The sequence below is a fragment of the Tachypleus tridentatus genome, chromosome 2 (genome assembly GCF_004210375.1).
Source record: "Tachypleus tridentatus isolate NWPU-2018 chromosome 2, ASM421037v1, whole genome shotgun sequence".
Lineage (NCBI taxonomy): Eukaryota > Metazoa > Arthropoda > Merostomata > Xiphosura > Limulidae > Tachypleus > Tachypleus tridentatus.
In genome coordinates, this window is record NC_134826.1 from 126466752 (window position 1) to 126480813 (window position 14062).

The 14062-nt window shown below is 33.2% G+C and overlaps 1 protein-coding gene across 3 annotated transcripts in view; it reads right to left on the reverse strand.

The window, feature by feature from the left end:
* Nucleotides 1-9175, reverse strand: part of LOC143245043 (uncharacterized) — a 130218-nt gene extending 121043 nt beyond the window's left edge. Inside the window, exon 1 of one of the 3 annotated variants that reach the window (XM_076490835.1) lies at nt 8955-9175. The gene's annotated coding sequence lies outside the window, so the exon portion shown is untranslated. Of the gene's footprint in view, nt 1-8564; nt 8679-8954 lie in introns of those variants that run through there. The other 2 variants (XM_076490836.1, XM_076490833.1) reach the window with 2 other exon arrangements.
* Nucleotides 9176-14062: the final 4887 nt, after the last annotated feature.

Genomic DNA, 14062 nt, shown 5'->3' on the forward strand with positions numbered 1-14062 from the left:
TCATACTTGAATCTTCATATAGATCTGTCTTGCATTGAATATTTCAACTCTAAATATGCACATTAACAATCTAGTAGTCCTGAAAAGGATTCTTTTCTGTCTGTTTATAAGTAAAATATTCAAACTCTACCCACGTATCACAAACGCAACACCAGTTTACTTACATGATTATTTTACAGTTGCATATTTCCAAGAAGTCTAGCATTATTATTCCACAATACACTGAAAACAGCGTCATGAAGACATACCGTCAACTCTTATTCCACAAAACACTAAAAACAGCATCATAAGACATAACAGGAATTCTTATTCCACAATACACTGAAAATAGCATCATAATACATACCATCAATTGTTATTCCACAACACACTGAAAACAGCATCATGTGACACACCTGCGATTCTTTTTGCACAATACACTGAAAAGAGCATTATATGACATACCGGAAATTCTGATTCCACAATACACTGAAAATAGCATTATAAGACATACCGGAAATTCTGATTCCACAATGCACTGAAAAGAGCATTATAAGACATACCGGAAATTCTGATTCCACAACACTCGACGTGTTTTTACAGTAAAAGCTGTATTTTGGAACTGATGAGTTTCTTCCCTGAAAGCAAGGTGGATAAGGCGTTCGACTCGTAATGTGAGGGTCGCGGATTCGATTTCCTGTCGCACCATACATGTTCGCCCTTTCAGTCGTAGGGTCATTATAAGTTTCGGTCAATCCCACTATTCGTTGGTAAAAGAGTAGCCCAAGAGTTGGCGGTAGGTGGTGATGATAGCTGCCTTTCCTCTAATCTTAAACTTCTAAATTCGGGATGCCTAGCGCAGACAGTACTAGTGCAGCTTTGCGCGAAATTAAAAAAACAAACAAACCCTGAGAGCGGTACAATTGGGATATATTAGCAACTTCTTTGGCTCGGAAAAACTAACGAGTTTTGACTTTCATCTTGTAACGTCTGTTATAAACACACACACATACACACACACATATATATATCAGGTATTATTCAGGTATTAAAGCAAAATTTCAAGTATCAACTGGTGACCTGTCGATATAGTTTTACATAGCAATAAAATAACCCAAATAGCTTGTGTAATAGTTTACACGTAAGTAAGGGTAACAAAATATCAGAAAACAACTTGAGACCGAAGCGTTCGTATCGAAATTAGTTTCTCTGACATCGAGTGTTCTGATATTTCAGATTAATGCCTCAAAGATGTCTACACAATTTGGAGAACACGTATTTTCAAATTCACTATGATAGACCCAAGTACTAAGCTTTGCACTTTTAACCAAAGAGTGGCTTAAAATCTCTTTACTAGACGTAAACCTAGAACTTAACTTTGAGAGGTACAAAGAATGTTTGATTTGGAGTAAGGCATATGAAGATATTCTAGTAGATTAAGTAACAAGTCTCATACTGGAGTTTAAATATCACACGTTTTTAGTGTAGTTTTAATCTTTCCTTTTGGATTACAACGGTATCTTTACACACATTATCACAATTTCCGTTTATAGGTTAAATCTTCCATACTACTATTTTTACAGTGGAGTATCAATATTAGAAAAGGTAACCAAACGTTATCAAACGTTAATATATTAATTACGTCATGAACAACTCTAAACTTTTACAGCTGCTACCTTTTACATGTTAATTTGAGGCTTGCAAAGTGTCAGGCCTATATTACTACTAAACACTTTCGATAGTCAAAGCTGTATGATTTGTTATACTGTTAGTTTTTACATATTACCTTGAAGCTTGTCAGTTGTCAGGCCCGTATTACTACTAGTGTACTTTCAATAGTCAAGGTTATATAACCAATTATACTATTTCTTACAGGTTTTCATCTTCTACGTGTAGTGCGAAAGTGATGATTAATCTTTATTATCTAATGCTGTTGTCCCCCCAGTGACACAGCGGTATGTCTATGCACTTACAACGCTAGAAAACAGGTTTCGAACCTATGGTGGGCAAAGCACAGATAGCTCATTGTGTAGCTTTGTGCTTAATTATAAACAAACTATTACTGTAAAATCTGGCCTAACCTGGTATTTATAGTGATTGAATCCTGAATCTAAGAGTTGATGGTTTAAGGCCCATTGCAAAAGAAACGCGCTCCCCACATAAGGCCCATGGGTGCGCTATAAATGTGACAGTTAAATCCCACTATTCGTTAAGAAAATAGTAACCCAAAAAGTTGCAATGACTATTGTTGACTTCTGTCTCTCTGACATTGTAAAATTAAGTATTGTAGTATCTTTTATAAATACTCTAAACATGTTCGTGGCTAACGTTTCAAACAAATTCTCCTACACTCGGGATATTTGGATTACGATTTTCAATTCATACAAAATATAACTATTTTTTATTTACTTTATTGCTTCTGAATAAACGATTTTTGGTTTGTTTGTTTGTTGTTGTTGAATGAGTTTGTTTATTCATAGCAGATGCCATCAAAAGATATGAAAAATACGTATGCTACAAGCGTTTCTAATTCGATCACGACATCTAAAGATTATCCTCTACATCGACTGTCTTTTGTCGACAATGACAGATTTCTTTCTATACAGATAACTCAATATAATCGTTTTCTCCTCTCATTAATATCTTGTAAATTAGTGGAAGCAAGAATCCTCTATACATTAAAGCACAAACATAATTACAATTTGCGTCTCAGTCCAACTATAAAGATACAAACATTCACGAAATTCAATTAGGGTATGTACGTATATTGCTACTAAACACACACACACACATATATATACAGTAAATGAATATATAACTTATAGATCTTTTACAATCAAGGAAACCCTCAAAAAGTAGACATTCTGTCTTTAATAATGTATGTTAGCGAAGCCTACGTTGAAATACATTTTACAAACTAGATAATGGTTCTTAGCCTTCTTAAACATTTTATTTCTTGGTTGTCAAGTTTTGCATTTCTAAACGACATAGAAACAAGCAGTAACGTTTGCTGTAACCATAGTTACTGTTATTACGCACGTGTAAATGTGAATTGTATCTAATGCTCCCTGGATGAAACCATACACTATAGTATGTTCTTCCAATTGACGAGTCGTATAAAATCCAGTCTAAAAGCGACGTTATTAAAAATGTAATAACACAGAACAAGGCTACAATTCCAGTATTGTCTGTTACCTTTAAAATTGTTTACTAAAATATTTATTTGAATATTACACAAAGTGCCATCGATCTTATCACACGGTTATTATAATTTACTTATAAATTCAAATTACATTTTTAAAATCATAACTTTATTACTCTTCTTCAGTTTTCATAATTTTTTCGGTTACGGATTTACTGTTCAGTTAGTGACACCTAAAGAAGGGCATTGCCCAAAAGGTTGTGTCAACAATAGTATATATATATATATATTTAAAACATGTATATATCTTTAGTTAACTTCTTGTGCTTTGTTGGCAGTGATAATGTTTGTTAAAATACTTAAATGATGTTTAGATAATCAGAAGTTTACTATTATTTCTGTAATGGATTCCATAACATAAATATTCGGCATGGCCAGGTGGGTTAAGGCGTTCGACTCGTAATCTGAGATTTACGGGTTCGAATCCACCGTTGCACCAAACCATGCTCGCCTTTTCAGCCGTGGGAGCGTTATACTGTGACAGTCAATCCCACTATTCGTTGGTAAAAGAGTTGCCCAAGAGTTGGCGGTGGGTGGTGATGACTAGCTACCTTCCCTCTAATCTTACACTGCTAAATTAGGGAAGGCTAGCGCAGACAGCCCTCGTGTAGTTTTGCGCGAAATTCAAAAACAAACAAACAAACAAACCATAACATAAAATATCTAAATATTGTTCTTGTATTCAGAAGTCTATAATATTGCGAAGAAAGATATTTGGAATAACGACTTATATCTCAAAACATGGCGAAGTTCCTTCAAACTGCTTCTGTTTTCTTAGTGCAAATTTCCACAATTGTGTATCTGCGCTCTTTTCACTGCGAAGAATTAACTTCAGAGTTCTTTCTACGTTGTAAGTCAATAAACTTGCTATTGATCTCGTGATGACGAGAAACCCACTTAAAGTGAAAATGTATCTTGAGACTGCTGGTATGGGTATTAACATTTTTATTAAAATAAAGTCATGAGGTCAAAAGTTTAATTTTCTGTTCGAAACGGAATTTCTAAGTAAAAACACCCAGACTATGTTATTGTAATCAGTAGTTTATTGTTCTATCATAAACAAAATAAGGAATTAATGTGATTATAGACAGCGTATTATTATTCTGTCAGCAATATATTTCATAAGCTAAAATACCGAAATGATATTATTGTAGTTACCAGTTGATTATTCTACCGACACCATATTTCACAAGTTTAAACACCTAAACAACTCCAGTTGATTATTCTAGCGACAGCATATTTCATAAGTATAAACACCTAAACAAATCTTTTCTAAATTTCCTCTTGAACAACAAATCAACCAAAGATGGCGTATATACTGAAATGAAAATAACTGTTATACGTTTTAACTCCCTTCAACAACTTTTCGATTACAATATATGCCTTACCTAACAGCACTGTCACTGGCCAAAATTTTAAGAAAATAGCAAAAAGAAAATATCTCAAATTAAAAGACATCATCAGCAAACAAAGTGTAATTCTTTATTAAACGTTGCGTTTATAACGAAATTTTAGATAAATAAATTCATGTAATTTATCTCGTAAGAGTGATGAGTCAACATTATTTTAGTTTGAGTGACTATAATACTACCTCTTTGTATGTTCACCATGTTTACTTGGCATATCCCCCACTTCTAATACTTTAAATACCCACTAATATCAGACAACGTGGTTTGTAACGTCTTTGAGCTCCCTGGCACTGATGCTTCTTGTAAATAATCCATGAACGAGAGCGTAAACGAATATATCATGATATGTCAACCCCACTACATCTGTCATATCCAATGCCAGCAAGACCTTTCGCCCAAAACCAGGGCTCACGTGTTTAAGTTTATATTTCGCTAAAATGCAGAAAACATTTTAATAAATGTTTTTGAATACCATGAGTCCTCGAGGTGACTGAATTTTATTGTATTAGGCTTAACGTAAAAAACACTTTTTTTTTCACTGTAAGTAACGCAAATACTCATAAAATAATGTTTAACACAAATTCCTTGACTTAAGTTTCTACGAAAAATATTTTTCCAATGTTCTCAAACATAAACTAATAGTTAAATATAACGTTCGATTGTTTGTTTGTTGTTGTTTTTTTAATTTCGCGCAAAGCTACGCAAGGGCTATCTGCTCTATCCGTCCCTAATTTAGCACTGTAAGACTATAGGAAAAGCAACTAGTCATCATCACCCACTGTCAATTCTTTGGCGGCTACTCTTTTACCAACAAATAGTGAGATTGACTATAACATTATAACGCCTCACGGCTGAAAAGGCGAGCATGTTTGGTGTAACGGAAATTTGAACCTGTGACCCTCGGATTACGAGTCCAATGCCTTAACCACCTGGCCATGTCGGGCCTTAACAGGAGGAGTTGTAACATTTTGTAAGTGAATACTTCGCATAAGAGTAGCTGGTGAGTAGTGAAAATATTTTAATAAAAAGGGTGGCAGGCGATTTAATGTTAACTGATTTTCTCGAGGCACTGAATAAATAATTTTACTTATACTTCATACATATAATCTGCTATCTTCCCTACATATATGTATGCAATAGTCTGCTAGTATGTATTCCTACATGTACATATATAATTAGTCTGCTGCTATGTATCCCTACGTGTACCTAAGTATTCTGCTAATATGTATACCTACATGAATATATATAAATAGCTTACAATTAAGTTTTATTCTAATTATTATCTACAATGTGGAGAGTCGTTAATGTGTTTTTAAAGTCTGAAATCTTGGCATTAGAAAACAACTTTTATATTAACCCACACTTCATTTGTTGTACATAAGATCATGGTGTAAATGCTTTGTTAACCCACATCATTTGTTGTACATAAGATCATGGTGTGAATGCTTTGTTAACCCACATCATTTGTTGTACATAAGATCATGGTGTGAATGCTTTGTTAACCCACATCATTTGTTGTACATAAGATCATGGTGTGAATGCTTTGTTAACCCACATCATTTGTTGTACATAAGATCATGGTGTGAATGCTTTGTTAACTCACATCATTTGTTGTACATAAGATCATGGTGTGAATGCTTTGTTAACCCACATCATTTGTTGTACATAAGATCATGGTGTGAATGCTTTGTTAACCCACTTTCTATACGTCATGGTTAATTAATGATTCTCTTAGCTCGAAGTTCAGGTTCTTTACATGAATTCATGTCGTGGCTAATTCTATTTACTCTTAATTTAGTTTCGTTTTGGTTAATACATCTGTGCTGTATTTCCTGATTAAATATATATTGCTAAATCTCCTCTCATTAAGATATAAAAATGGTGTGCCTGCACCCTGTCAAACATAACTTTCCTTCTTTTAATATCTACAAATACCGAAACCATCAAAAGTCTATTATTTCTACGAGTCACTCAATTAAACCTAATTTTCTGTACTAAGTTTATAGACATTCATGTTTTTTCTCGTGAAAATTCACTCTCTACGTAATATTATGCCTGGAACTAATATTTTTTTTTTATGTTGATCACTCAATAAGAAAAACACAAATGTTTAAGTTTCCTTTTAAACAGACTGATATTCGTATTGGATACACAGCTACCTTTAAACATGCATTATTTGCTTTCAACAATCTGTCAGAATGATTTTGGCAAATCAGTGTTTAGTCCAAAATTGTTTTATTGTGTTTTTGTATTGATTTTTGTACGTAATGTACAAACATCATGCAGCAAAGCATCCGCTGTCGTTATTGAAGTTTTGAGTTTTTAGCGTGACAGCTAAAGAGTTAGATGGACAACTGCAGTTATTTTCAATCTCCGTGCTGGCGCTTTCCAAGTCAGTGAGTGCACATGTGCGTTCTAAATTTTTTGAAAAAAAGAAAAAAAAGCATAATTTTTTTCGAACTTCGCACGTCTGAAAAAATGTATCCATTTTGCAGCTAACCAATGGTGACTCTCGTTTGTATTCTTCGCTTTTTTGTATTGTTCGACTTTTTTCCCTTCTATAAGTTTCTGTTTATAAGTATTAACGTTTAGGCTTAATACATTTAGACTTGGTATTATTCAAATATTACTTATTACCATTTTGAAGTTTAGCATTAATTTCAAGGTTTTTGTTAAGTTGTGATATGAAACACTAGTATTTTTAGGTATCTGAAATTATTATGAACTAATTTAATAACCAAAATTACTTTTCGACAACTAACCTGTTGCCATCGTTTTGTTTTTGCTTAACAGTTTCGGAGTCAATCAATTTAAATAACAAGTCACTAGAAAATATACTTCAGTACCAAAACAGTAAATGTTAGTGCACCAACAGAAGTGATTTTCTATGTGTAATCAACTTCTTTCTACAAGAGAATTCACAAATGTATTATTCTTTTGTACATTTAAACTGTGGGGAAAATATGAATAATACATACATGAACAGCTGAGTAAAAGATAGAGCTAGAATCATGTTTACTGATGTGTTTTCTTTAAATGTAAACTTTTCTTTTTTTGTTTTTTTAAAGAGGTATTTTTGGAAGTTAAAAAAGCACACTCGAGCGTTTTAAAAGGGGTCAGTTATAAGCCAAACATCAGTAAGAAAGTGGATGCTTTTCATTTTCAAGGACTCATACGTGTGCCCACTGGCCAAGTGCTAGTCAAGAGATAAACTTCAAATTTCAATCGACATTTGCAATTAAAATCTTGAATTGTAAAAAACAAACAAACCTCTTTTGCTCAGTATTTAGAGGCAACTTCAAACTAATTGGTTTAAAAAAAATGTTTTGTCTTTCCTTTCTAAGTCGCAATACATTTATGGACTTTCTTAAATTTTTATTGTCAGCAAAGTTCGAAACCTTCGAAGCGATTTCATTCTTTTAATTTATTTCTTGATAGAAATATTTCAGTTTTCAACAACCCAAATAGTTTTCAACTTCCATATATAATATTTCTAAGATGTTCTTGTCAGTTGCAACAACAACAAAACTACGCGTCAATAATCGTGCTTCGAAATCTAGGCATACGTTTTAACGCAAAATCTTGCTTTATTGACTCGTTGTAAATTGATATGCGAGGTAAGATAGGTGTTTAAAGATAATTATTTTAAGCATTCCAGTTAATTTTCAGATAAAAATTTTAATATCGTAATAATATGTGATACATATGTACCTTTCAAATACTTATAAAACGGTGTACTCTCGCAAAAAAAAAAGCCATAAGCTGTTAAACAGTATACGGTTGTTACGACTGGAATACAAATGTAACATAAACAATCATACGTACATTTTTAACATTATCTAATTTAATTCTTTGCTTTTTAATGGAGGTCATGTTTTAGTACTCATTTTAAAGGACGTTCGTTACCTCGATGACACAGAATAAAATACGAAAAGAGACGAATTGAATACTCATAAAATATTTTAAATTCTTACCTTGTTTCAAAAATGCTGCTCCAGCCTGGACACCAACGCTTAAAGCAAGAAGAACCCAGTTCTAGTAGCCCACTTCTCAGACCATACCTGTCTTATTTGGCAACTGACTGAGGCTGTAATATGAAACCTGGCTGACAATATTAACCCAGCTACGCCCTACTTATCAAATTTCAAATGAAACTTTGTCATATCCCACACATAACATGACCTATAGACTATTCTGTTATAAAAAAACTATGAAATGCTATTCGATAGAAGTAAGATTACAAACGTTACAATGAGTGAACGATGCATTTATTATTCTACACAACTGAGATGAAACATTTGTGGTTTTATCTTGAAACGTTATGCAGACGAAATATAAGAATGAATAATCAAATGTAGTCCTACCGTTACTTCCTGAATTTACCGACCAGATGAGCTTGACTGTAATCAGTTGATAAAACTGTGTTTATACGTGATGAAGACTCAGTTGAACAGCTGGGACATTCTTCGTTCTTATGATGGCAACAAATCAAGCTTTCTTCCAATAAATTGGCGAAACTACGTCACTAGAGCTGAGAAGGGCCTCTAGTTCCGAACTCATCGCGTGTTCTCATCTATCTACTCATCTAATATGACGAACGCAAATTAGAACAACTACTGAACGCGGGCGACTTTTCCTGCCGAAATCCGCACTCTCTGAATTGGCCCAGTAAAAAACAACAAAAATTAAAGGAAAAATTGAGTTCATGTGAGACTCCTGTTGCCATAACAACGAAGCATAACCGTTTAGCTTCAAATGAACAAAGAAAAAAAAGACGAACGTGAAACATCGAGACAGTTTGTGTGGAAAAACTTGGTAATGACTAGGTAATCAAAATACGCACAAAAAACAACTAGAGTATTTAGGGCAGTTTGGAGAAGTACGTGCTACACCTGTTGTCGTTTACTTTATATTTGAGGCTAATATTACCTAATCCTGAAGTTTTTTTTTTTTCTGTTCCTGAAATGAATATGGTATCAGCATACCATTGTAGTGTATTCCTTTTCCACTAAGTTTTGTAACAAAATAATGAAGTTATTCAAAACTTACGTGAAGTATGAGTGAAGATTAACTTACACAATGAAAAGCATTAAATTTCGGTTAAAACTCAACTACACTTTTAGTACATATTTGAGTTTTAATCGTTGACTTTGCTAATTTTTCATAAGTTTTAAATTTCCCAAATAAGGACAATATGCATATCAATCACGGAGAAATAAGTTTTTATTGTTTGGTTTGGTTTTTGAATTTTATGCAAAGCTACACGAGGGCTATCTGTGCTAGCCGTCTCTAATTTTGTAGTGTAAGACTAGAGGGAAGGCAGCTAGTCATCACCACCCATTGCTAACTCTTGGGCTACTTTTTTACCAACGAATAGTGGAATTGACCGTAACTATATAACGCCCCCACGACTGAAAGGGCGAGCATGTTTGATGGGAGTCAGATTCGAACCTGTAACCCTCGGATTACAAGTCAAGTGCCTTACCAACCTAACCATGCTGGGCCAACCAGAAATGAATTACGTCTGTATTACGATACAACGACTTATAATAAGTAGCATAAGTATTATGGTTGCGATCCAGTGATATTTTAAAAACTATAATTTTACAATTGTGTTGAACTATTTTATTTTAGAAATAACATGCGAACCGTGTACTTGTTAGCATTTGTTTGAATAAAAATTAATTTAAATTAATTTAGTTATGCATTTCTATTATTATTTCATACAAAAGTATCAAATACAGTTAGATACAAAATAAAGACGTATTCTACAGTTTGAAATAACTAAAGTGAATATGGTAAGCAACCTTATACAAATTTAGTTTGTAGCTTTGCGTGTATCTGAGTCATATTCAAACAAATTGTGCGTTTTTCACCTCTTTATTAATGCAGGCATTTTCATATTTTTTACTTTGTGCTATTTGCTCAAAACCATAATAACGTCTTTAAATTCCTTTCACTTTAGCTGCTTATTTCATTATGCCATTCACCTAGACTAACGTCTTTTAAGTTTTAGTGACAAAAATAGCTGTAAGTCACATAAATTAAGTATTCCCCCATTGCTTTGCTAGTCAGGTAGGAAATAACGAATTATCATTTATATAATTGAGGCACGACTCGTCACATATTTAGCGCTTGCTGCTTTGAGTAAATTTGATGTTTACAATTGAAGTAGCTTACGTGTGAACTACTCAGTGTGAATAAGATCTCAGGAAAGTAATCTGGAATACAATACGGAGAGACAAAGTTTGAAACTTGAAATCACTAAGCAAGTACTAACTCTCCAGTAAAGACAACTGTTTATTGTGAGAAGTTAGGTACAAAGTTTAACTGTGTTTCTCTCAGATAAAAATTGTTCCCTTTAATTGTACATTTCCATCTAGTGTTTTTGGCTTTTTACATTAGTAGTCAGAGGCCACAGAATAGCTTCGCAGTAAATATCAATTAAACCTAATTGCTGTTTGTTTGTTTTTTTGTGTGGGTGTGAAACCTTTAAAAATGATTTGGTTTTCAATAAAAGGTATACAACACCTGTAGAATGGAACAAGTATCAAGATTTAGGACTGAAACCTATAGGATCAAAAGTACGTTTGGATAAGGACTAAAGTCAATAGGATCTTAGACATATTTAAGTACAAGAAAGAACCTATAAGATAGATGCAAGATTATAATGTATTTGTTCCTTAACAGTAATGGTTAAAGTGTTTAGTATATACAATAAAGTTTTACTTATTGTTTCATTTATATATTTGTATTATATGTAAGTTTTTATTATGACTATTATGCAAAATTTTGTTCGTGATTTTGCATGTTCCTGCTGATAATATTATATTAAATGAGCTATATAATCGATTTTCGATCAACGCATATAAGGTATTTAGATAAGAGGTTATATTACTTTTTTTATTCATTTAACTTCATTTAGATATAATTATTTAATTTCACTAAAATTTATTCAGTCTATGTGAATGGTCGCTGAATATGTCGCACTTTCCTTTGCATTGTTCAAACTTTATGAAATTGAGCTTAATAGCCTTAACTGTTTGTTTTCGAGTTTCGCGCAAAGCTACTCGAGAGCTATCTACGCTAGCCGTCCATAATTTAGCAGTGTAAGACTAGAGGTAAAGCAGCTAGTCATCACCACCCACCGACAACTCTTGTGCAACTTTTTTACCAACGAATAGTGGGATTGACCGTCACAATATAACGCCCCCACGGCTGAAAGGGCGAGCATGTTTTGGTGCGACCGAGATTCGAACTCGCGACCCTCGGATTACGAGTCGAACGCCTTAGCTGGGCCATAGCCTTAACTAAACATATTAAATTCAATATTGCTGCTAATGTAATAAAATGTAACAGCAAAAAATGTTAATGTGTTTTTGTTTATGGCTTGAAAACTTTATAGTTTTAATATATATATATAAGTGTGCATGAAATGCATAGAAACTTGTAGGATCGAACAGAAGATGACTATATACAGAAAAAAAATTACCATTAAATTTTGTGTACTTAATTATAAAACAAGAATTGCATTTTTTATCAGATTTAGGTGGGTGACATCGTAACGTTATGTCACAGTCTGATATCTTATCTTGACAGTATTTATATATCAATGTGAAATATTTACTAACACATCGTAACTAATATATTAACGCCCCCCGTTAGTACAGCGGTATGTCTCCGGATTTACAACGGATTAAAATCAAAGGTTCGATTCCCCTCGATGGGCTGAGCAGATAGCCCGATGTGGCTTTGCTATAAGAAAAAACAAACAAACTAATATATTAACATATATCGAGTATCAGTGATGCCAAGAAAATCATTTTTAGACCTTTGATGTTTACCATATAAAAAAATTAAAAATGTAACAAGTTAGTCAAATTTAAGGTTGAAAAGCAAATTGGAAAAAAATATCTGGATAAATATACTAACCATTTCTTATGGCAAACCGTATAATGCACGCAAGTCATAGAAATGACCAAATACAGAATTGTTTCTACATTCACGTGTAATTTGACCTTATTTTTGTAACTAAAGGCTTAAAGAGGAAAATCCAGCAAAATTCGTTAGCAAAGAAGTAACCACGTTTATTATACATATATATTACTTTTATTTGTAAAAAAATTCTTTATTGAGTACATGGTGGCTAACGTTATCAAATTTGATTATTTCAAAACAATATCTTTTTCTAAAAACGAAAGACAGAAAAGTTCAATTTTTTTCTAACCAAATAAAATATTTTACTTAAATTATTAATATTTTCATATATGCGTATTTAAAGCTACAGTACGTTTGGCTAAAAGAAATTTGAACTCCATAGGCAATGCTATTTGTGGTGGTTTAAAATAATGTTTTTTTATTTATTTTTTACATTTTTCGCGCAAGCTACAAAGAAAAAGACTATCCGTCAAGAGCCGTTCGTTATTTTGAACTGATAGACTAGAAGTCAATTCTTTGACTTCTCGTGTCTAGTAGAATGAAGGGATTTGACTTTCCCTCTTGGCTTAAAAGTGAAGAACGCATTTTTGTGGCAATAGCACTCGAACAATGAATCCTCGTGTTCTCAAAACTGGAACTAACCACTAGGCTTTTACTTACACATGACCCTCAAAAAAATTGAAGTTGACATACGCAGGTATCCTTTATGCATTTTACAATTGCTTACAGCAAACGCAAACGTAATGTAACTAATACGCATATTTTCTATCAAGATACAAGCCTGTATAAAATATTTCTGTAAATTGCAAGGGTATGGATTTTGTTCATGAAATTGTGAAGTTTTGCGCAAAATTCAAAAACAAAACAAAACACACTATTCCTGGGGCACAAGTACACCATTAAAGCAGCAAAAATATTTTGAAACATAATGTTTAAAAAAACCGATTTTGAGCTATCTTTGGAAAAAAAAAAAAAAGTACCATTTGAAAGAGTAAAATACGTCTAGATTGCAACACTTCCATTGTTAGATGATATTAGATACTTATTCAAAGTTCTATAAACATTGTAGCTCTTACAGGCCTTTGAAAAATAGTAGCAATCCTGATATAATAGTGGGTCAGAGATCAGGGCAAACTCCTCCATGCTGAGATGACATATAGAATAAGCTTCTGAACTCTGGTTTAACTGGTTCAAACGGATAAGAACGTAAACAGTCCATCACAGATTAATTTAAACATCCAGCTGTTGGCCATCATACAACTTGGTAGCCTCGAACTCGCAACCATCTGACAACCAGCTCAAAGGGCTGAGCCACGCTTATCCCTATAATAATGAGTAGTGAGTACTAAAACCAAGTGATTTCATAAACATATCATCTCCTTCTTGTTATCAAAAACTCGTTCAAGTTAGTAGGACGCTCAAAACGAAGTGATTTGTCATGTTGCTGAACCATGACGACATTGTTTTCACAAATGATGTCACAGAGATGATTGGCCTAAATCACAAAGTCTGTAGCGAATTGTGGACGTTTGTT